The sequence below is a fragment of the Terrapene carolina genome, unplaced genomic scaffold (genome assembly GCF_002925995.2).
Source record: "Terrapene carolina triunguis isolate 2854851 unplaced genomic scaffold, T_m_triunguis-2.0 Scaffold139, whole genome shotgun sequence".
NCBI classification, from domain to species: Eukaryota; Metazoa; Chordata; order Testudines; family Emydidae; genus Terrapene; species Terrapene triunguis.
The window spans coordinates 5463107-5487598 of NW_020664490.1; positions in this window are offsets into that span (position 1 = coordinate 5463107).

The window sequence follows — 24492 nt, forward strand, 5'->3', positions numbered from 1 at the left end:
ACATCTTATGAACCTTCACATACTTTTTACATTTGAGCGCACATTAAGGGTATATTTTGTGAGCCCAATAGTCACAACAGTCCACATGAGAAGGAGGTCACCAGGTTACAGCCCAAGCCTGTTGCCTCATTCAGTAAGGAGTCTCCCTGATAGAGAAGTCAGACCTCAGGATTGAACAGTACCCACCATGTGAGCGTGCCCTGAGACCATTCAGCCAGTTCTAGTACCTCCCTGAGCATCCTCTGCCTACTGCTGGGGCCAGGTGGAAATTGGAGTAGTCGGCTTGAATACTGGTGGGGCCAGTGTCGCTGATACCTGTCCCCAACGTGTAGAGGGCAACCCCCCCGATCAAACCTTACCTCAGGTCAGGTCAGTTTCTTAGTCCCTGTGTACATCCTTCCTCCCATCCTTGTAGGCTCTTTGGTGGCCATGAAGTTCTCCATTGATTGTATTGCTTACAACAATGTCCCCGGCAGTGTCTCAACACTCTCTCATCCTCCGGCCAGGAGTATTTGTATAAACTGCTCTACCAAGATTAATTCTGCTACTGGGGCACCAGTCCACTCTTCAGGCCATTGCCAGTGCCAACAGTGTAACTTTTTAAATTAGTAACTTAAAGATAAGGAATAAAACTAAACTGAATTTTAAGGTTTGAGCTTTTAGGGCTGTTACAGGTAATCTAATTTAGGGGAGGACTGTGAATAACAACGAGGGATACAATTTAAAAACTTCATTTAAAATAAAATAGTTAATTAAAAGCAAACAGACATTACAATGCAACTATACACTGCATTTATATTGATGTTTTCAGATGAAATGATGCATCTAGAGGTGAATAATCTGATGCAGCCACATAGTCAAGTCCTTGGTAGGTGGCCTGTGCTGGGCAAATCAAATAGGGGGACAGGCCATGGGTTAAAGTTTCCTGTGGTCTCTGTGTGGAAGTTGCCACCTGTTCACAGGTGATCAAGAATACCTTAGTGTCATCGTCTGGTCACATCTTTTGTAAGTTTCACAAGTACCGGTGGATGTGCAAGTCCTGAATCTATGGTTCCTGCTGGTAGGCCTCCGGCTGCCCCAACTGGCTGTCATCCTGCCATTAGCTGTTCTACTAGTTGCTGTTGATCTTACTGCCGAGTAGCCAGCTTGCATAACAGCTGCCGCTGGTGGGCAGTCTGAAGCTGTTATTGTGTCACCCACTGCTGTAATAGTTGTTGAAACTGTTGTTGTTGGGCTGCCTGCTGTCTCAGGTTCTCGGCGAACCACTTCAACTACTGTTCTATATCCAGGCTTCATTTGGTCTCCGTCTTTTTTTTGTGTCCACAGACTTTCAACCTTGCTTACACCACACCTTATTACAGAGCGGAGACTATTGCCTCTATTCTCGACCACTCACCAAAGATTAATGTCTTGAGGTCACCACTTTGGGGTGGCAGCTGCCACATCACTTCGCTCCTATGTCATTCTACGGGCAGCCACAACGCTGTGGTCTGGGTCTAGCCCTCCAGCTGGGCCTTTCTGAGAGTCCACTCACTTTTGGGGGATATAAAGCAGTCCAAACAAAAGGAAAATACCTCCATGACCTACCTCTTGTGCTAGGGAGAGGGAAGCAGTCTCAGTTCCCATTCCTGAGTGCGAGGAAAGATCGGTGTTTAATCATGGGGGGATTTCAACACAGAAAACCAGCCTGGTCTGTCATCTTCCTCAGAGGACTGGGGCAGGCAGCATTTGCAAGCTGTAGGTCAGTTAGTGCCACGGAGCCGCAGTCTGGGAACTCTGAGCCCTAGTTCTACTTGCTTCTGTGCGTTGCCCCCACTGCACTGAGTTCCTTCCTTTCAAGGCCCATCTCCAGGTCTGACAAGCCTGACAGGTACAGCCAGTTGGGGCTGACTGAGACCGCAGAAGTGCCTTAACCCTGGCCTGGCGGATGGGTGGGGGGAGTTATGCATTTAAATCAGAGAGAGGGGCACCTAAACTAGTGGGAGTCCACCAAATTTTAGAACTTCAATTACTGTAACATTGTTTTATGCACAATAATTTTGTTGTTTTTTTAACAGCAGGTATGAAACAAGCTAATAAAATTACATAGAATCATAGAAGTGTAGGACTGAAAGGGACCTTGAGAGGTCATCTAATTCAGTCCCTATACTCAGGACAGTACTTACTACACCATTCCTGACAGGTGTTTGTCTAACCTGTTCTTAAAAATCTCCAATGACTGAGATTCCACAACCTCCCTATGCAATTTGTTCCAGTGCTTGACTACCTTGACAGGAAGCTTTTCCTAATGTCCGACCTAAACCTCTCTTGCTGCAATTTTAGCTTATTGCTTCTTGTCCTATCTGCTGAGGTTAAGGAGAACAATTTTTCACCCTCCTCCTTGTAACAATCTTTTATGTACTTGAAAACTGTTATCATGTCCTCTCAGTCTTCTCTTCTGCAGACTAAACAAACCCAGTTTTTTCAGTCTTTTCTCATAGGTCATGTTTTGTAGACTTTTAATCATTTTTGTTGCTCTCCTTGGGACTTTCTCCAGTTTCTCCACATCTTTCCTGAAATGTGGCACCCAGAACAGGACACAACACTCCAGTTGAGGCTTTAGCAGGGAGTAGAGCCAATACACAGAGTATTTCAGTTAGCAGTTATTAAGAAAACTTTAGGGAATAAAAGTCTATTAATAGGGTTTTGGCCTACAGGTTCTAGATTAAATAGGTCAACTTTTCACTGCTGTTATGATCTGCCATAGCTATAGTTGAAAGTTTCTTAATTTGTTGCTCACTAAGACTTTAAACTTTGGAATTATTACTATACATTTATGTAAGTGACGCTGAAATTCCTGTTGACAATTCCAATGACATTTGCTTAACAAATGTACTGTGAATATACAGTAGCCATGTCTATAAGCAGAATAAACTGTTTGGTCTAAAAATATGTCTCCTCGCCCCACCAAAAAAATTGTGAACTAATGTCTTACAACATTTCAGTGTATTTCATGGTGGGGATCAGCATTTATGTCACACCCCCTGTCAGTACCCGGCCTAAGTCGGGGCAGCTAATGATCCAACCAGCGGACCAAATTCAGTGATGAATCCTGGTCACGTGCCACCTGAGGCATGTTGCGCATACACTCATGTTAGTGTATTTCATTGGAATAGCAAACATCAGAAACAAATAATGTGTTTTCTTATATTGATATAACCTAAAAAAAATGGCTCAATTGACTGTTTTTTCCTTCACACTTTAAGAGCCACTACTGAGACTGAGTTTCTTTGGTGTTAAATTGATGGCAATGGTTGATTAATCTTTTAAATCTGTGTCCATATTTTAAGACCTTTAAGCATCTGTAAATAGGAATGTGTAATAGGGCTCTGCATACAGGATGCTATTTGTACTTGTTTGAGATGTGGATACACAAATGTAATGAGTTTAAAAATGAAATTTCACATATGAGCCCTTCTTTAAAAAAATAATTTGTTTAAATAACAGCTGGTTGAATTCTTGTTTGTTACAATTGATGCCCAGGAATTGTAGCCTAGTTTCTCCTGGGCAACTAATAAAATGAACAGCAGGAGTAGTGTTGCTTATTCTTGCAATTTTATCATGAGTCATGCACTATTTGGTGTTTATCTTAAAGCCCCATCTCCTGGATTCATATGAATACATAAAAACCTCAGATTTAATCAAACAAGAATAAAAAGTAAGTTTCTAGGCCTCATGGTTGTGGAGAAATGTTTGAAAACGTGACCCAAATGTATCCTAAAGGTTTAAAAATAAAAGTAAATACAAATAATCCAAATATGTTTGTTTTAGCTTAATCATGAGATTGTTTAAAATCTCATGATTTCTTGGGGGCCTGACAGATGATTTTTGAACACTTGGGGTTTGCAACATACTAACTCACTAGGGGTTTTGGAGGAGGGGAGAATCTGGATGACAGGAAGGAGTAGTATGAAATTCTCCATGCAATTTTTTTTTTTCCTTCTGAGCATACTAGGCCATGAAAAAACCTGGCAGATTCTGTGGGATGCAAGGCCTGGCCCTCTGAAACAAAATAAGCCCATGAGAAACAGGTTTGGAGTTGTGAGCAGGTGATTTTCCAAGTCTGCACTCACTGTATAAAGTCAGATTCGCCTCCTTCTTTGGGCTGGGCCTTATTGGTAATTCAGTAACTGACAATAGCCTCAGCTTAAGCTTTCTCCTCAGGCTGTTCCTAGGTTTTCCAGCAGCAGGTTGGCCAACACCAAACATACAAAAATCATAAGTCAGGCTCCAAAAATCATGAGTTAAAAAACAAACAAACCCATAAACAAAAAACCAGTTTGGGTTTTATTTGCTTTCTGGCTGCTGAGACTTTAGGGTGCGCTTGCTTCACATTGGTAATATTTTCTCTAGGACCAAGAGGACTAGCAACTTCTTTTTTTAAATGAAAGCTGAGATTCTCACCTAAGCACATGCATCCAGGAGGTGGAGCTTTAAGTAAAAACACTATTACTATTCCTAGTTCCCTCAGGGTAAAGAGGGTCATGACCATCTTTTATAACCCGTTGAAGTTAACAAGCTTCATATGCCACAGTGAGTCAGCAGAATTTACTCAGCAGTTGTATGCAGCTTTGTGACCTGCTAACAGGCTAGGTCAGTGAAAGAGTCTTGAATCCTTATTTGAGGCTGTAGATCCCGCTACCCTGTTACAGGGGTAACACCAAAAATTCTGAGTAAGTCCTCTGAATTTTATACCAGTTCTAGTTGGGTCAATTAAGCATATTCTATATGATATGTTCAAAATATTGGGGTTTTTTTGGTAAATATAAACACATTTATTTCGTTGTTGCTTTCAGTATCTATGGAAAAACATAAATGTCCATCTGTCACTGCTGAATTCTGTCAGCTCACATATTGAACGTTCTTGGTTAAATATTTAGATTTAATTCCCGAAGGGATTTACAAAATCTACACTATTGGGGATGGGAAAACACATAAGTAAACATAGATTGATTGAGTCACATGAACTGAGCTCATTGTGGAGAGAAACGTCAGAGCTGAATTCTGTAATGGATCACTTGGTGTCTCAATAGAATACTGATGACCCTTTCAATGATTTGGGTTACTGGAGTGGATGTAATTCTACGTTCATAACAGAAAATATTTTTAATGATGCATCTCAAAAATTCGTGAATGTAAACATATGATTTAGAAGAAGACTTAATATAATGTTTTTTGTCATTTCTTAATATATTTTATTTGTTTACTATTTGTAGTATTTTTCCTGGAGGCCATTTGAATCTTGTTTTCATACACATACATGTAGGAGAAAACATGGGAGGGCAAACAACACAAAACTTTTCTCATGTCTAGTTTAAACCGACAAACGCCAGGAATTCAGAATGAATAGTACTACATGGCTAAGGCTGTTTTGCCAGAGACTTGTAAGCAGTTTTATATAATACAGCCTGTGGCATCACCTAGCAAGGGATATGAGTTCCAATCTTAACTCCTGAGTTTCCTGACTTGTCCATTTCTGTGTATTTGGTTTCCCACTCACCCCCTCCTTTTTTAATTTGAGGGAGGAATGGCCAGAAATGGGTGGTGGAAGGGACAGCTGAGGAAAAATAATAACCGAAGACGAGCTCTGTATGAACTCATAGCTTGTCTCTCAAAGATATTATCTCACCTACCTTGTCTCTGAAGCTATTATAATCATGTCATGTAAATGCATATTAAGGAATTTTGGCCTTTTTAAAAAAAAAAAAAAAATCACATAATATTTTACTCCTTTGTGCACACTCCTTCCTCGCCTGCAGAGATTACAGGGGCTCTGCTGCTCCTCAGAGCCCAGCCAGGAACTTCTAAATGCACAACTTCAGTGACAAGTGCAGGGTAGATTTTTTCCCCCCATAAGTGACACTCATAATTTGAACACCTCTTTTATTCCCAGACTGGGTACTGGGGCTGGCGGGAATGGGAAAGGTTGCCAAAAGTCTAGGTACAGAGGCTTAGGGCTGGTCCACACTAACCCCCCAGTTCGAACTAAGATACGCAACTTCAGCTACGTGAATAACGTAGCTGAAGTCGAAGTATCTTAGTTCGAACTACAAGGTACTTACCGCGGGTCCACACGCTGCAGGCAGGCTCCCCCGTCGACTCCGCCTACTCCTCTCGCAGAGCAGGATTACTGGCGTCGACGGCGAGCACTTCCGGGATTGATTTATCGCGTCTAGACAAGACGCGATAAATCGATCCCAGAAGATCGATTGCTTGCCGCTGAACCAGCGGGTAAGTATAGACGTACCCTTAGACAGTTACCGTTCAAAGTGAGCAATAGAAGTAAATGTTTGGGTCCCTGGGGAAGTCCAGTTGAGAGTAAGAGCTGTGCAGGCCTTATTGCCTGGGTGCCTTCTCCAGTCTTGTCTCTATTCAAGCAAACAGGAGTTTGTGGATTTCCAGGCCAGGCTCAGTTGGGGCCTTTATTTGGGCCTCTCTGTACTTGACACTGCTGCTCCCCTCCACAGACCTGCACCTAGGGTTGCCAACTTTCTAATTGCAGAAAACCAAACACCCCTGCCCCACCCCTTCCCTGAGGCCCTGCCCCCTGCTAACTCCATCCTCTCTCCCTCCCTCGCTAGGGTTAACAGACAGCACCTGTGAAAAAACAGGGCAGGGGGTGGGGGGTAATAGGTGCCTATATAAGAAAAAGTCCCAAAAAACAGGACTGTCCCTTTAAAAACGGGACATCTGGTCACCCTACCCCTTGCTCATTTTCATTGTCAGTGCCAAGCAGGCACCAGGAAACGGACAGGAGCATAGGCGCCGACTTCCCCTCTACCCGGGGGGTACTTGACCTCTCCCCACACCCTAGGCCCTGCCCTCACTCCACCCCTTCCCCAAGTCCCCACCCTGCCTCTTCCCACCCTCGCTCTGCCCCACGTCCACTCCACCCACAGCTGATCTGCGGCGGGCAGGAGGTACAGGCTCTGGGAGGGAGGGGGAGAACTTGATCAGCAGAGCTGCCAGCGGGGGGGGAAGTGCTGGAGGGAGGAGGGGAACTGGCTGCCGGTGGGTGCTAGGCCCCCGCAATTTTTTTTTTTTCATGGGTGCTCCAGCCATGGAGTCGACACCTATGGCCAGGAGCTGCAAAAGTTTGAGTGTGGGAGATGGAATGTGTAATTCAAATAGCCTTCACCTCACCTGGGAGAGATTTTAAACACTATTGTAAAATTAATTGCCTCCCAAAAGAGTCCCACTCACTTGCAATGAGTGAGACTAAAGAGACTATTGCAGGAGCTTGATTTGTCTTGCCTTCACCCAACTGCCTTGGTAGGGGATCCAGTAGTGCTGCAGCCACTGACTGACTCCTTCCCTACCTGACAATGAACCGTATAGCAGGGGGAAAAGTTACGCTGTTCCATGTTTAATGACTAGTTAAATTGTTTAAATGTATGCTTTAATAGACAATACATGCAATGTGGACAAATTAATGTTATGGGAGTCTTAATGTTAACATTTCCTGACACTTATGTTTAAATATATAACCTTAATATTGCATTAATGTTATTTTATGAATTCATTATAGCTCTTTAATGTTAAGAAGATGAGGTTCCATAAAATGTAATTCTTGCTGCAGAAACTGACCCCTCCCTATTTTTACCATCCTGCTAACCAATAGATTGTCTAGTGTGTGACGGGTTGGCTCACAGAAACCCCCCTTGGGCTGCCAACCAATGTGCCAAGACTACTTCTGCCCCTGCTTTCCTGCCTGGCAGCTTAGGACTTCAGTGCCCTGCCTAGTTTGAGCCAGACCTGCTAGCCTGCTGCAAACCCAGACCCAGGGTCTGAACCACATCCCCTAACAACTGTAGGCTTAATTGAAAGCAACTTACAGAAGTGTTCCTGTCTTTAACACTCAGATGTCCAACTCCCAATGGGGTCCAAACCTCAAATCTGTTTTACCTTATATAAAGCGTATACAGGGTAAACTCAAATTGTTTGCCCTCTATAACACTGATAGATATGCACAGCTGTTTGCCCCCCAAGTATTAATACATACTCTGAGTTAATAAGTAAAAAGTGATTTTATTAAATACAGAAAGTAGGATTTAAGTGGTTCCAAGTAGTAACAGACAGAACAAAGTGAATTACCAAGCAAAATAAAATAAAATGTCACATAGTGTTCTTCGTTTCAAGAGGAAATATGTTAGAATGTTGCACACAGCGTGACCACCTGTCCTTCGTTCGGTGCTCAATGTTCCACGTGACACATCAAATCAATAATGTAGTCTTGTATACAGCAATAATCATGCAAAGGATTGTACCCTCTAATACAATGTGTTATTTCCATACGAGTGTGTGTCATAAATAAAACATAATTTTCCTATATATAATTCTCCCATAATTTCCAACTTGTCCTTTATTTGAAATGTAAAGTGTCTGTATATGGGCATGAGGGCGATTACCATAACTGGGGACTAGCTCTTCTGTTTCAGGAACATCAGTCCTAGTGAAGCTATGCATTCCCTGTTGCCAGGCCCCTTTTGTGTCCTGCCTGAGGTGTTGGCACCATCAGACCATATGACCCACTTACTTTTTGCAGACTTGGGCGGGCACCCACCAGTGCAAAGTGCCAGGCTTTGCGCACACCTATGTCTGGCTGCTGGCGTGGGTCCTGATGTGCCCCGCTGACTGGGTGGGTTGCAGTGGCCACCCCGGTGGTGGAGGCCTGACCAGCCCCAGGTCAGTGCACTGCCCCTGGATGCACTGGCAGAAACACACTCAAAACCACTCTAACCTACACGCACCTCCTGCAGGGAGGGACTGGCTTGCACAGCCACCTAGGCTAGCAGCTGCTGTGTCCCACTTGCTGGGAAGGTGTGTATGTGGGTCTACACAGCAATTAAAGCTGGCTGCCCCCTGTCCGTTGACTGGGGCTCGCTGTGGGGCTGTGTTTGGGCTAGCTGAACCCCAAGCTCTGAGACCCGTGAGCGGGGAGGTACTCAGAGAGCCCAAATGTCTCCACAGTAAAGTTACAGCCCCAGTCTGCTGAGCCAGGCAGCAGGGTGTTTAATTGCAGTGTAAACATACCCCGGATTCCTCAGAGGGGCTGAAGTGGAGGCTCCTGGGTAGGGACTACCGGGGAAGGGAGCCGCAAATTTGGAGCATCTCCTCCTGACCCCTCCTCCTCAAGCAGCTGACGGCCGCTTGTGGGGAGCAGGACCCCCTAACTGGGGCGGCTGCTAGGAAGAGCAAGAGGGTGCTTGGGGCTGAGGGTTAGGGTGGGGGAGCGGGGTGGAGGATGGGAGGGAAGGGTTTGGGGTGCAAGAGGGGGTATGGGTGCTGGGCTGGGGGTGCGAGCTCCAGGGTGGGGCCAGAAATTAGGGGTTCAGGGTGTGGGAGGGGGCTCTGGCTGGGGCAGGGAGTTTGGGTGTGTGGGGGGGGTGGGGCTGTGGATGAAGGGTTTGGAGTGCAGGAGGGGGCTCTGAGCTGGGACTGTGGGTTGGGGTTTGAGGTGCGGGCTCTGGCTGATGCGATTCCGGGGTCTCTGGGAGGTGCTGACCTCAGGCAGACCCCCTTAGCAGCCACACCAGTGTTGCCCCGACATTTCCTGGGGACGGAGGAAGTCCATGTGGCTCCCGGGAAGCTGCAGCATGTCTGGCTCCTAGGTGGAAGGGCAGCCAGGGGGGCTCCGTGCGCTGCCCCTGCCTGCAGACACCATCCTGAGTGCTGGCTCTGCAGCTCCCATTGGCTGTGGCGCCCTGGATTTGCACCCGCCGTGGCTTCCCGGCCAATGGGAGCTGTGGAGCCAGCACTCAGGGCGGTGATTGTGGGCAGGGGCAGTGTGCGGAGCCCCCTGGGCTGCTCCTCCACCTAAGACTTGGAGGGACATGCCGCCGCTTCCTGGGACGGAAGGCAGCCTTAGCCCCACTGTGGCCAACCAGACTTTTAGCGACCCTGTCAAGTGTGCTGACTGGAGCTGCCAGGATCCCTTTTCAACCAAATGTTCCAGTTTAAAACTGGACATCTGGCAACTCTGCTTGCACCCAGCTGTAATATCTGGCAGTCACAGCCTGTTCTGCACGGAGCTCTGCATACAATTCTTAGGGAGTTCTTTCTCCTCCAGCTTTTCTGCAGCTCCTGGCTTGGTGTTTGGCCACTGCTTCCAAACAAAACACAGCACCTTCCAGTTCTGGCCCTTTCCCCTCCTTACCTGTCCAGAAGGTGTGTAGTGGGGAGAGGGCTGATGGGAGTTGTAGTTACCTGCTTAGCAGATCCATCACACCATTGTGAGGATAGTCCCTGTGCATGCACAATAACTATTTTTTCATGCTTATAACTTGGGAAGTTTTAAATATTTCTGCAAGTGGTTTTAAGAGCATGTGGTTTAAAACTTAACATTGAATTAGGTTCCCAGGAGGTGTCATGTGGGCAGCGCTACCAAAGCCCTTTATGTCCACCCAGCAGTTTCAACTTGGGCAACAGCATTCCCTCAGCACCGGACAGGAGGCTCACCTGTAGGAGTGAGGGATAGTTCAGCCTCCAGGCTCATTCTTTTTTGGCTCCATGCTCATTCAGTCGTGCTCTTGGTGTTTGTTGATTACACAACGAAAACAGCAGCAGCGTTGGCAATCGAACCACTGTTCCCCTAGGAGCTGGAGTAATGGTAAAAGCTCATTTCAGATAGGGTGCCTGCAGATGATGATGATGATTGCTTCCATCATGGGTTTTTTTTCCCATGTAGATCTCAAAGTGCTTCACACACGTAGGTAAGTATCACTGTCCCCATATTACAGATTGGAGAACCTGAGACGTAGACAGGTGAAGTGACTTGCCCAGAGTAACAGAGCAGCTCAATGTTAATTAGTAGCTGTAGTATTAAGTTGTATTATAGTAATTCCTAGAGGCCCCAAATGAGAGTGAGGCTCCATTGTGGTTGGCACTAGACAAACATAGTGAACAGTCTCTGCCCTGAAGAGATTAGATTAAATAGACAAGGCAGACAAAGGGTGGAAGGGGAAGTAGAGGCACAGAAATTTCCAGATTCAGTCCTGTATTTTATCCAGTATATTGCAATGGCTGCTATCTCAGGCAATATTTTAAATAGTATAAAATATCCCCACACAATTACAAATCCCAATCCCATAAGTGATATAGTTCCTCCATAACTTGTTTTCAAGAAACTTTAAACACTTTTAAATTGTTTTACATTTTATAGTCTTCTCATTATCATTGGTTGTAATACCCCTTTGAAAGCTTGGAAATGACATTTTTGTCTTTTATCCTTTTTTTTTTGTTTTTGGCAACCATTGGAATTTTTTTTAAAAATCTCTTCTTTCTTTTGCAGTACAAAGCAAATATACAGACGTTCTGACTTATATATGTCCTCATTTGTTATCAACACCATGATGGTGTAATTAACTACTGTGCATCAGCATAGTTTTCCAAAAAGGCTTTGATAGCCATCTAGTGATCTGTCTGGCTTTGCATTTCAGATGAAAAGTCCTGGTATTATTTGTGCCTTACTTTACAATAACTTTTTTGTGTGTGTGATTTAATTTTTTGTTTTTTTTTCAATTTACAACAGTAACTTTAACATTTCTCTATAACAGAGCAGTGGATTTTACAAAAGCAAGTGAGGAAAAATATTTATAGTTTAGTTAATTGTGCCTATTAGTATGTATGGGTACCGGTTGTATTGTTGGTCAAATTTTGGGCCTAAGTGTGTTTAGATTTAAAAAAAAAATTATTATTTAAAAGTAATGGGCTAAACTATACTTGTCTTCAAGAACAAAACAGTTTTTGAGTTCTGGGAACTCAGAGAATGTGAGATTGGGAAAAATTGGTTTTTATTTACCACTTTTACTTTATTGTATAGCTTAAACACCTTGGTTTGATGGCCATTCTATACTGCAAGTGAATTTCCCCCCCATGTCTTTTGAGAAGAGTTTGTTAAGAAAATAAAATATGCTTTTGATATGAGTGATTTTCTAGTAAGTGGCAGTTGAGGGGAATTCCTGTACATCAGAGTTGTAAACCCTTGAGATTAAAGGTAGTAGTGATCAAATGTTAAATGTAGTAGCACTGCAGTGACTGGCTCTGCTATAATACTGTCCAGATTCTTTTGCATTTCTGCTTTTATTTGCATCACTGGTCAGGAAATTCTTCTAACTCTCTAAGAGCTATTGGCACAGGAATGAACGCTATCCTTCTAGCAACTGAAATATGAACATAGGAAATATAAGCAGGATATTGACTTACTCTTATAACTTCTACAGGTTCAAATCCTGCTTACTTTACCGATATAAGTAGACTGAATGACTTTATGGGGGGGCTGTGTGAGAAAAAGGAGCAGGATCTGTCCTAGAAGCTGTTTAAAGGTAAATTGTAGAGGAAACCAGTTTGGAAGTGCCACTTGGTAGATGCAAGTGTTCTGTGGGCTTAATCGCCTCCTACAGAAAGCTGCTGTGTTTGATTAGGTTCTTTTTGAAGGGTCTGAGCTGCTTTGCACAAGGAGTTACAATTGGTTTCAATGGGCCTTGTACATATAGAGCAGTTGTAGAATGCGGCCTATCTTTTAAGGAGATCGCAGAGGAAAAAGAAGATTGGGATTTTGCCAATTCCCCCTTCATTGTGATGATTAAAGATGGCCTGAGAGGTGTATTATCATGTTGTGGGTTTTTTTACTGTTTGTTTTTAATCTGAGAAATATAAGGAGTGTTAGATCTCCTCTTCCTTGGTTAGATGTTCTTGGAGGGTTCAGGTGTGTATTGTGAGCTTTCCCCACCCTTCATTGAAAAGGCAGAAGGCTTTGAATCATTAACATGCAGATCTTTTCTCCCAACTGTTAATATGGTATCTAAATGAAATAGCTGTAGCACAACACACAAGACAGTTTTAAACAGTCTGAATAGAAATGACTTCCCTCACTTAAGCAGTTCTCCAGTCAACTAGAGAGCCTTCCACATCAAAGAGGGCAGACAAAACTGGAACTTTGAATGGAAAAAAACCACTGGGGGGGGACGGAGACAAATCCTAGAAAACCCTTTCAGGCCTTCTTTATACATCATAAAGAAACAAAAGGGCCTAAACACATTTTTTTTCCCTTTTCCTTTTAAAACAACTACTGCCTCTACCTAAAGACTGTGGGTGTAATCCTGACTTTTGAAGTCAATGGCAAAACTCCCATGGATTTCAATGGGACTAACATTTCATCCTATAACATGTAGAACATATTCCGTCCCTACTCAGGCAATACTCCCCTTCTAGTTAAGAGTAGTGGGGCATTCCATCCCCCTACCTAGACTCTGGAAACCTTCCTTGGGTCTATGTACAGTATATTATGTTGTTTGCTAGTCTCTGAGCTCAATGGGGATACTGGCTTATTTAAAAATAGAAGATTAAGTACCTTCAGGAGCCATCAAGCTGCCAAGTAACTGTGATTTTATCTTCATTTCCCACCTCCCCCTTTCCCTCTTTTGGTTTATCATACTTGCTTGTCGTGTCTTGTCTGAAATTAGAGCCTAAGATTATCAGAGCACAAACCGTCTCTTACTGTGTGTTTGTAAAGTGCCTAGAACAATGGGGACACGTCTGAATTGAGGTCTCGCGGCAATGCAGCAGCACTGCTATTACATCTGTTGCTATTAATTAATTAATTAATCATTGCAGCATTTGGACCTAAAAGTCTACGTTTTTACTCTTTTGAGGCAATGTTTTTCAACTTCAGGGACTCTGACTTTCTATCCCTGTGCATCAGTGACCTCAGGAACGTCTGTGCATACTAATGCCATGAAGGGAGGACGTGTTGCTACTGGCATCGTTCATTTGAAATGGAAATCCTAAAAATGTTCTTCTTATTATTGAAAATTGCTGCTAAAATGTTCCCATCTTTAATCTCTCTAAATCATAAGGCATGCTAATCCAGCCTTGGTTTTGAGTAACAGAAGCCCTAAAGTCTGTTTCAAAGCAAGTTTAATAACTGTGGGCCAGGTTCTGCCACTCTTAAGTTGAGCAATACAAGCAATGGCACTACTCATAGAGTAAGGTACTACTCAACATGAGTAAGGGTTCACATTGGGCCTACAGAGATTAAACTAGAGGTCCAGTTTCTGTTGCCCCAGGAGGGCTCGATTAAGTGCCCTATTTAGGGTCAGACTGTCCTCTGGTGTCCGTGCCTTGTCATGGTAGGACAGCTTGTGTGCTCTAACGATCCCCAGAGTCTATGTCGGTGGGGGCTTTTGTTCCTGGTAGGTTCAACCATACCGGATTGGTCTGTGGGAGAGGGGCCAAACAAAACAGACATCCTGGTCCTCCAGGTTGGGGATTAGGCACAGGGCTAACAACCCTGTCCCATAAAAAACAAAAAATGTTACGGAAAAATCGACCATTACTGTGTGTGATGGCCTTCAGGAGTCAATGACCCATATGACTGCCAGTGGTGGAAGCCACTGGCATGAAGACTGAAGTGCTCAACACCAAGACAAAAACCAAACTTGGTTTTTGGAACGTACGGACAATGTACGAAACAGGGAAGCTAGCTTAGGTCACGGCAGAGATGAGATGCTACAGCTTCAACATGGCGAAGAGCTGTGGAAGCCAAGCTAAAAAATCTGGGGCACAGCTGGGGAACCATTGAAAGACTTGCCAGAAACAGACAGGAGTGGAGGAGCTTTGTCACTGCCCTAAACGCTAGAGGGATAATAGGAACATGATGATGATGATGATTAGGGTCAGAGTCTGATACAGTTACTCATGTTGAGTGGCACCTGGCTCCTTGAGTAATCCCATTGATTTCAATGGGATCACTTGTGGAATAAGGTACCATTCAACATGAAAAAGGGGTCAGAATCTCACTCTTTGTGATTTGGGGTAAAATTTTAAAAAGCACCTAAATCCCATTTTCAAAAGGAACATAAGCACTTTGGAGCCTAAATCTCATTTTGTAAATCAATGGGACGTATGTCCCTAAGTGCATATGTTACTTTTGAAAATAGGACGTAGGCTCCTAAATTGCTTAGATGCTTTTGAAAATTTAACTTTGATCTAGTAAGATTTTAATTATTCAGTCCTTTGAACACAACACATGTGCTTGTCTGAACTTAAGAAACATTTTAAAATATCCTTTGCTCTAGGTAAAATATAAATCTTACCATGGCTGCTGTTTGTCATTTGTGCATGAATTATGGCATATTTAGGCTTTGCAGGATTAGATTTTTATCGATAAATGTCAGTAAACCTCAATTTCATCATACACACACAAACCAAAAAAATTTTCTATGAATAATAATTGAAATTTACAGATAAGCAAAGTAAGAAAAATGCTGCATGAGAACTTCATAGTCTGATTTAAGGCTATTTACTTTGTGTATTTTGACATGTGATGTTAACAATTTTGTGTTTTAAGGGGCATAAAGCTTTAACTTTTTGAAAATCAATATCTACTGTCATTAAGTAAGTGTCTGACCCCCTGTAATTTCCTGAAACTCTGAAAATTTAAATGGATTAAAATAGAAAAATGCTTAAAAATAAACATTGATATTATCCATCAAAACTATTATAAAAATAAAAAATGAATTCTGCCAAGCTCATCTTCAGTGTGCTGCATAACCATTAATAGCAGAGTGTTACTGTTTGTGCAAATGTAGAAGTGTTGTGAATAGAGTGAAGCAGGTGGTAACTAGAGAATAATGAAACGATAGTTGTCTCAAGAGCAATACAAATTCATCTAGTATGAACCCTTGCAGGCAAATGAGTTTATCAAATCAGGGATAAAATTGGGTATTTTACCCTTGGATTTGGTGAAGTGTAAAGCATAGATTATGGTAAAATTAAAATGCATTCACATCAATCATTCAGAAGGTAATTGTCTCCAGTACTATACGTTCCGTTTAGTACTGCCTTTAGCAAATAAATAAAAGAAAAGCGGAAAAATTAGCCTGAGGTGATGCCTACACTTTCCTTAGAGAATCAGAGACTTTTTTTTTTTAAACCATTCATTTTGCTCAGGTGTGTGTGCGTGTGTAATCCATTTATCTCCTAGCCAGTCAGATATCTATTATCCCCTGAAACGGCAGAAGCCAAAATGTTTTGTGGATTTATACATTGCTGGCTCTACTTGTCTGAATGACTACTGTCAGAATATTATAAATTCCCATATGTATAAATGTGGGTATTTATTATAAAGGATGCAAGAGGCAACAGCTATAGATAAGATTGCAGAACAGTTTCCATTACAAGCTTTCAGATTTTACTTGCTCATAACTTTCTGAAACCTCTTTCTTTTGGGATGAAATTTTCCATGGTCCATGTCAAAAGTTGACAATCTTTTTATGGAAGATTGAGCAATATCCTGTCAATATTTTTGAGAGAAGGGAGAGTGAACAAGTAAATGTTCCCATTTTAAAGAACTCCCGTGGTGTTTCTTCTGGTGGGATTGTGTGCAAATTTAAACTTGAAATTTAGGTCCTGTTTATACAGTTAAGGGTTCGCTATGTTTCAGAAAATTTGTAAAAGAATGGACTAATGGCTATTTGAAAATCAGTGCAGGTGTGCATATGGTAGAAAACACTGCTAACTCTTAAGTTGGGATGTAAATCCCCATATGAACTAGGTATGCATGCAAAGTAAGTAGGGCCCTTCGTTTTCGGTTTTTATTTTATTTAATTTTTCCTGGGAATTTAATGGTGTTTATTACTACAACAACAAAAACAGATGAAAATCAATGGGAAAAGCTATGAATAATTTTGCTGGGTAAGTATCGGGGTTTATTTTGGTGGACGGAAGGATGGGCAGGAAAAGTATTCAGTAGATTAATGCTTTGATGAATGGAATTCAATTTGGTTTGCTGCAGAACTAAAACAGAACTCAAAACACAATGCCACCTTTGACTTTAAGAAAACAATATACACCTCTACCTCGATATAACGCTGTCCTCGGGAGCCAAAAAAATCTTACTGCGTTATAGGTGAAACCACGTTATATTGAACTTGCTTTGATCCACCGGAGTGCGCAGCCCCGCCCCCCCGGAGCACTGCTTTTCCGTGTTATATCTGAATTCGTCTTATATCGGGTCGCGTTGTATCTTTAATCCCCAAATAAACTTTTCATTTGAATAAACAGTTTACTGTTGCAGATGTAAAACTATTAGCCTATAAATATTTACATTTAATAATTGGACCAAACCATTTGCACTGCATACACTCAACTTCATCCTTTTCTCCTGTTTTTGTTTTTTTAAACTTTTGAATACTCTGATACAGATTTTCATTTTCTTCCTGTTTCAGTGTGTCAGATCTTTAAACCGTTATCTGCTAACAGCTTGAAATGTATACGTGGTGGGCAAGGGATTCATTAGTATGTTCAGATGCTTACGTGCATGCCTGTTTGTTTGTGTGTATCTTCTAGACTAATACATAGCCTTACTTCAACAGGCAGCTTTGCATATACACAGACTAATGTATTATCGTAATACATATATCATGCAATGTATTGTATTTTTCCTAATAAAACAAGTTATTTTTTTGTGTATTTGAATGATACAAAAGTAGGGTGAACATCAGAAAAAAAGAATAATACTTTTTGTAAACCTTGGGATTTTTTTTTGGTAAAAATCAAGTTAAACTGAAAACAAAGGGACTTAAAAGTAAGTTAGCTTTATAGCTAACCACCAGATCCAAAAAAATGCTCCAAACCATCCCAGGAACCTTTTCAAATGTCTCAGGGAATCCCGGGTCAGATAAAAAGAGCCTCTTCCTCTAGCTGCAGCGAAAGCCTGTTAGCCCCACTTTGCCTAGGGGAACAAGCTCAGGGTAGCTAAACTGAGGGACGTATGTTTACAATGTGGATTTTTCAGACAAGTCTTTGAAAACTGAAGTTCTGTTGTCTGAGTGTGGATGTCAGAATTGGGTAGTGCCCTGGTGTTGCTGAACCGAATGGCTCATATTCCTGTGTGCGGTGTTTTGGCTGCTACTGTCCTCCCCAGAGCCTGGTAGATTTCCAGGCTGCTGTGCTTATATATTCATATGTAATCCCTGCTACATGCAAGTCGAGAGCTGAGAACGGGCCTATAAGAATTCCATATTAAAGTTTATGGTGAAGCACTCAAGACAAATACATCAAATTAAGGTTGAATGCCTAGCTTTAAGTCTGCCCCTGTACATATTACAATAGTCGTCATTATATTCTTTTTTGTGTTACACAAGGAATCAGGTCTTGAGAAACCAGCATTTCAGAAACCATCTGAAGTGAGGATTTTTACCCACAAAAGCTTATGCCCAAATAAATCTGTTAGTCTTGAAGGTGTGACCGGACTCCTTGTTGTTTTTGTGGATACAGACTAACACGGCTACGCCATGATACTAAACTTGACAAAGTTCTTTTGAAGAAAGGTTTCGCTCCTTTATATCACATGAATCACACATGCATGTGGGATATTTAATTTCAGTATGCAGCAGAATTTCTCTTCTGCATCAGTACACATTGCACTTCCTCTGTGAAGGTTTAGATAGAATAAGCCGCATTGTTTGTTTTGAGTGAGGCCATCGAGGAGGATTAGATTGAAGTGTTCTATCTGGTAGCATAAACAAACTCTGTGTGATATCTGCATCACTGCATTTTCCAAAATACCTGGTGTAAAGCAAAAATGTCTGAAGTTATGTATATATTTACACACATTGATTTTTATTTAGATTTGAGATAAAGATTGACAGAGTGGTAAATTTGAGGACAGGGCAGTCATACAGCACAATCTGTATCTCTTGGTAAATGAAGCCCATTCAAATAAACTGCTTCACTACAGCCAAATATTAAGGCATGCATCTTGGTACAAGGAATGCAGGCCAGACCTACAGAATGGGGGATTGTCTTCTGGGAAGAAGTGTCTCTGAAAAGGATTTAGGGGTCATAGTGGACAAACTCCCAGTGCGATGCTGTGGCAAAAAGGACTAATGCGATCCTTGGGTGTAAAAACATGGGAGTAGTGCGTAGAAGTAGGGAAATAATTGTACCTCCGTACATGGCATTGGTGAGACTGATACTGGAATATTTTGGTGTCCACATTTTTAAAAGGATGTTGAAAAACTGGAGTCAGACACATTTCACTGGGAAATAAGGAACAGATTTTTAACAGTGAGGGTGATTAACCATTGGCACACTGCAAAGGTGGATATTTGGCTATTAGCTTTTTATTAGAGCTGTTTGAATTATTCATTGTGAATAAATTATTGAATAATTTGCCCCCTTTTCCTGTTAGTGACTAATTTGCAAACCACTTCTGAGTTCTGGGAATTCTTTGAATGAGATATTTTCAACCTTTGGGTGTTTGCAAAATTCACTTTGACTATTCACTGTTTGGTATTCATGGAGTGTAATTAGTCACCTTCATCACATGATATTGGTTCTGCTCCTTGACTGGATTCCTGCAACTTTTAAAATAGGATGAATGACAGATAGAATTAATGCCATTTAAATGAATGACAGACAGCGAATAGTGAATACATGTTTTAACTCGTGAATCCCCTTGTTCACATCTAAATTATAGACATATGTTCCAAGAATAGCCATTCACTAAACATTGATGCAGATTTAGCTCCAGAGGCAAGAAGAAGCAGTGCACTCTGCGCAGGCATGTGTGGTTTTCTCCACAATTTTTCTTCCTTCCACATAGTCTCACAAGGTAGAGGCATGGAGTGGGGGAAGAGAAAGAAGCACATACAGACCTAAAATGTACTGAGTAAATTAGCATTATTGGGGTGTTTCATGCATCATATTGATTTAAATTTGTTTAGTTCTTTGTAATGGTGGCATTGATACACTGATGTGTATTCATTGTTCCCTTCCATTAGCACTGTAAAATAGTTCTTATTCTCAGAATAGTTTACATTGATGTCCCCTTGAAATTACATTAAAATTAACAGAGATGTTTAGTCCCATTCAAGGAGGGGGTGGGGAGCCTGAAACTTTCAAGAGAGGAGATTGCTTGTAAAGATAGCTGTACTGAGAAGTTTATTGCTCACCCTGCAGTAATTAAGCTTATTTCCATAGCAACATTATCAGTTCCGTACAAGAATTTTGAGATTTTGTACCATACAGGAATTAAACTATCTTTCTAATTTTAGCAAATATCATGCTTGTATTTGGCAAGAGTCTTATACGCGCTGTGACAAAGTTCCTCCTGTATCTTGGTGGGTCCTGTGCTTATTGGCAGATTTTCTTGCCTCAGAGATTCACCATGTGGGTTGGGGAACAGCCCAGAGACCTTTCCCTCTGGGAGAACCCACAGTCCAGGTCAATTGGGAGGTTTGGGGGGGAACCCAGGCCTACCCTCTACTCCGGGTTCCAGCCCAGAGCCCTGTGGACTGCAGCTGTCTATAGTGCCTCCTGTAACAGTTGCATGACAGCTACAACTCCCTGGGCTACTTCCCCAAGGCCTCCTCCAAACACCTTCCTTATTCTCACCACAGGACCTTCCTCCTGGTGTCTGATAACGCTTGTGCTCCTCAGTCCTCCAGCAGCGCTCACTCTCAGCTCCTTGCACCTCTTGCTCCCAGCTCCTCACACTCCCACCACAAACTGAAGTGAGCTCCTTTTAAAACCCAGGTGCCCTGATTAGCCTGCCTTAATTGATTCTAGAAGCTTCTTCTTAATTGGCTCCAGGTGTCCTAATTAGCCTGCCTGCCTTAACTGGTTCTAGCAGGTTCCTGATTACTCTAGTGCAGCCCCTGCTCTGGTCACTCAGGGAACAGAAAACTACTCATCCAGTGACCAGTATATTTGCCCTCTACCAGACTGCTGTACCCCACTGGTCTGGGTCTGTCACAGCGCATATGCTTGGGTGGTGAAATAAGGCTCCATTTTGTTCATTTTTTTCTTCTTGGCTCAGTGTAGGCTGCTTATGTAGCTAATAGCAAAGCCCTGAAGTCTGCTGTCTAGGTACTCTGCATCACTTTTACCTAAGGGATCTGTCCAGCAGACAAGACACATGTATTTATTTATTTAAATTTATAAAAATGCTAACAAGTCTGCCTGCCCATACATGCTAGGTACCCTTGATCTAACTTAAAGATACAATTGAAATGCAGCAATTTAAAATAACCCAGAAAATCCTCATTTCAGTTGCTTGACTTTCTTAAGGTAGCGAAGGTTTCCTTCCTTGATGAGTAATTCACAGTCACGGACCAGCCACCAATCCAGATAAGTTGTTCAGGGGGAATTCCCATTTGCCTGCTTTCTTTTCAGGAGATCCACATCTAGGAACCCCAAAGACCTAGCTTAGATTGCAAAGATTCAAAATTATTGTAACCCATCCTATGGCTCTGGGAACAATGGCTATCTCTCAGCCTTACTTATAAGGCTCTGATTACTGTCGTCTCAGAGTGCCTCATGTCCTGTAGTGTAGTTATCCTCCTAACACACCTATGAGGTAAGGAGATGTATTATTTCCATTTTACAGATGGGGAACTGAGGCACAAAGATTTGACCAAGTCTGCAGCAGAGGACGGACCTGAACCCAAGTTTCCCAAATTCTAGGCTGATGCCTTAACCACTGGATCATAAGCAGCTGTCCCTGTCCCTACACCTTTTACAGGGACAAGGAGGGTTTGCCGTAGTCCAGCAAGAGAAGTAGGAAGAAAGGGGGCATTACTGACCTAAAACAGCCTGTGCTGCCCGTCACAGGTACCAAATATTCAACTGGGGCCACTGTTCTGAGCCTCCCGAGCTGATAAGCAACACAGCAAATATGGTTAGAAGGGGAGAGAGATCACAGCAAGGTAAAGGTCGCGATGAGCCCAACAGAACATTTACAAACACTTGGGCCCCTAGGTCAAAGGATGCTAGAGGGTGCGCCCAGTCGCCATTGAGGACTCTTCATCTTCATATAGATGAGGATTCCATTCTGTTCCTATTCCTGGGCAAGGCGATTCAGACCTCTTCAGATCCAAGGGTGACTTTTATTCACAGGGTTACTAATGGAGTAAAAGTAGTGAGAGAAAATCCTTGTGCAGGATCCTTAGCTAGTGTAAATGATCATCTCCATTGACTTCAATGGATCTATACTAGTTTACACCAGCAGAGGATCTGGTCCCTTACATCCTAACTCCTCACTCTTTCTGTAACCAGCCTAGAATTCTACATGTATTATCATTAGGGTTAGGCTGTGAACATTTACTAGTTGAATTAAAACAACAGTTTTCTACTCACTGAAGCGGTCAGTGATGGTTTAGTGAGAAAGATCCTGAAAAAAAAAGTGTATGAAATATTTTAACAGTAAATCACCCTGTCTAGGCAGATTTTCCAGAAACCCATTGCATCCTCTTGCTTACTAGGTCAACTTGTTTTTCAAGAAAGTGGGATATTTTATCCATATTGGTGCGGGGGGAAACAAAAAATTCACCTTCTAAAGTAAAAGTAAGAAAGGAAATATAACAATCTGGAGTAGCACAGCAGGCTCAGCAAATGCAGTATCTATAAAATATAAAATAGCATCAGAATAATCATTTCTATTGCTAATGAGCTCTGAAGGTAAGAGAATAGTTAATGTATTCATCTGGGACTTCTACTCAGGCTTGTAAATATTTTATGATTTTCAGGGAGTGGAAAGCAAACTACCATAAAGCTTGGACCCAGATAGAAAGTAATTTTGTATCAGCCAAGGGCTTTGGGTTTTGCAGATGCAGCAACTCAGCCACGATCCTTCTGGCAGGGGAAAAGAACTACTTACTGGACTCACTTTACACTGTCTGGTGACTTACAATTTAGTCTTTGTGGCATCCTGGGGTTCTATTACAATTTGGCATCTCCCCCTCTCCAGGGAAAATTAAAGTCCTGTAGTATAACCAATATTTTGCTAACTTGTGTTTATCTGCAGAAATTCTATTATAAATCTAAGTTAAGGACAGTTGTGAAGCATATATAGCCCTCTATTGGAGATGGATTTGTGTGTAAATTGGCAGATAGTAACTATTTTTAGGAAATACTAGGGATATGGGCAGACATTCTTTGTATGTGAATCATTGTAGTACTTGGAGTCTGGAACACTGATTTCTTTTGCCATGGAAACTTCGGGCCCTAAAGTATTTAAATAGCAGAAATAATGTTCAACTATGAAAATTCTTCTGTGCATGTGGTGGTTACTCATTGCTCATGACTTACAAAGCACAGCTAATTTTTCCATTATTACCAGGGTCAAACAGGACTACTGGGTGGGAGAGAGTTCCAGGTTGGCATTGGTGTCCACACTGCCGCTGCTTGTAAACAGGTGATATTTACTGTTAGTGCATGGAGGTACCTCAGATATTGCAGTCGTTTCCTATTCTAAATGTGAGGCAGTGACTACAGTTTCTCCAATACCACCGGTATGGAATTATTTATGAATATTGACCTTTTAATAGTGACAATTGTATTTCACAAGAAAAGAATCACGCACAAAAAGGAAATTACAATAGACCAGAACAGATTGAGTCCTAATCCTGCAGAGGGAACCACACCAGCATTTGCACATGCAGATCCATTTCACGATTGGAAGTGGAATCATCTCACTAACATTCCACCTAGACCGTGCTCTACAGCAAGCCCAGCTCTGGAAGGTGAAGTGAGTGTAGCAAAACCACCTAGAGCAAGAGACAGGAAATTGTTTTCTCTTTCTGTCTCTAATAGCTTCCTCTTAATTGATCCAGCAGATCTCTTGCTAATAGGTCACTTCAGTAAATCCATCTATTCTTCCCCTTTGGGAACTTTCCTCCATACTTGACAACCAAGACAGTACTTTGGAAGAGGTAAAGGATTTTAAGCCCCTTGCCAACAAACATTGTGTGAGCTCTGTGTATTCCATAACCACTGGCTTGTCTTTTTTCTTTCATATTTGCATGATGGTAGAACATCAGCTTCACACATTAGATCTTTCCAATCACTACTTATGGTGAGTGGTCTATTTACCTAATGCCCTGAGAACTGGAGATTCTACATTCTGTTTTCCTCTTAGCTCACAAGGGGTGTTTTTTTGGGTTTTTTTTGCTGTAGTCCATCCTTCCCCCTACGGAAAACTAAAGTACCAATTAAGAAAATATCTTGAGCATCAGACCTGTTCAGGATATTGTAAAATATAGTAGAAATAATTTTACTCATCTGAAAATAAGGGTACAGGTTACAATGCTCTAAACATTAATTACTGGGTGTTTCACTAAACTCTGCAAATCAAAGGTATTTGTTTTACTGTAAGGTCTCCTCTGAACCACATTTGGTAGTGATTGTTTAAAGAGTCAAGATGCTAAAAGTAAGGATCCATCATCTATCTTGGATTACTCTGTATTGCACACAACTATCTAGCATAATTAACTTGTACGGCTAGAGTAGCTTAACACAGGCACCTGACAGCAGCTGTCATTTTGCAAGAGACAGACTGGGGATGAAGATAGAGTCAAATCAGTCCTAACATAAGCAGGTGCTGATGCATGATTTAGCAGTGGTGTACCCATTTGTGCCACCACAGAATCCTGTTTGCCATCCTCAAGT